This window comes from Octopus bimaculoides, chromosome 25, assembly GCF_001194135.2.
Source record: "Octopus bimaculoides isolate UCB-OBI-ISO-001 chromosome 25, ASM119413v2, whole genome shotgun sequence".
In the NCBI taxonomy this organism is placed as follows: domain Eukaryota; kingdom Metazoa; phylum Mollusca; class Cephalopoda; order Octopoda; family Octopodidae; genus Octopus; species Octopus bimaculoides.
In genome coordinates, this window is record NC_069005.1 from 24,106,018 (window position 1) to 24,107,502 (window position 1,485).

Sequence of the window (1,485 nt, forward strand, 5' to 3'; positions counted from 1 at the left end):
TAGTTTACAGAATCATGTGTGTGAGTGTGGGGGTGTGTATGCTTGTGTTTCCTTGTTTTGACATCATCATCATCTAATGTCCTCTTTCCATACTGGCATGGGTTGGATGGTTTGACAGGAGCTGGCAAGTCAGAAGAATGTACCAAGCCCTACTGTCTGATTTGGCAGGGTTTCTACAGCTGGATGCCCTTCCAAATGCAAACCACTCTACAGAGCGTACAGGGTGCTTTTTTTCCTGGTACCAGCAGCAGTGAGGTCACCAAGCGACTTGCAAGACAAGACCCCCCCCCACCACCCCGTCAACTGAGGTGGGGTGAGGGGAAGGCAAGGAAATGTTAGGGTATGAATAGATGGGCAGAAAGAGATGTTTTGCAGTAGAAGGAATACATGCCTACATCAGTTGGAGAGAGAAGATGGTGAAAATATGATGGTAGGAGGGTTATACTCATGTTAGAGTAAGTTAGAGTAAGGTATGTGTAAGTGAAGTGGAACAAAGGATTGCAAAGTGTAAATGGGTGAATAAGTTCACAAGATTGCAAAAGGAGAGCAGGTGTGTGTGTGGGTGTTGACTGAGTAAACCTATAAACCCAAGTGAAGGTAATGGGTGACAGGATGATATGTTGAGGGAACAGATTCAACAGGTACACATTGTCTGTAGGTAGGTTTGTGAGGGTACAAAGAAAAAGAAATACTGTAACTGGTGAACCCAGGAGGAGCGACGAGCAAGGTGTGAAGATGGATTGTGAAGGAAAGGTATATCAGGGACAGATCGTGTCTCTGACACACCTTTCATACTTGACAGTCTTATCGGTTATGATGCAGCCTTTTGGCTCACTGGATCCAGTCTAACCATCCGATCCATACCAGTATTGAAAATGGATGCTTTATCTTTTAACTTTTACTTGTTTCAGTCATTAAACTGTGGCCATGCTGGGGCACCACCTTGTAGAATTTTTAGTCAAATGAATCGACCCCAGTACATATTTTTACTTTTTAGCTTGGTACTTATTCTATCAGTCTCTGGCTATGGAGAAATATTACCTTGCTTGAAAACACGAGGGTTGGCAACAGGAAAAGGATCCAGTCATAGGAAATCCACCTCAATAAAATTCATCCAATCCAAGCAAGCATAGAAAAGCAGACTTTAAAATGACGATGATGATGGGAAGAGAGGGAGGTTGGTAGAATCATTAAGGTGTCAGACAAAATGACTTGTGGTATTTACTTCTGCTCCTTTATATACTCTTTACTCTTTTACGTGTTTCAGTCACTTCACTGCGGCCATGCTGGAGCACCGCCTTTAGTCGAGCAAATCGACCCCAGGACTTATTCTTTGGACGCCTAGTACTTATTCTATCGGTCTCTTTTTGCCGAACCGCTAAGTTACAGGGACGTAAACACACCAGCATCGGTTGTCAAGCGATGGTGGGGGGGACAAACACAGACACACAAACACGCACACACACACACACACATATATATATA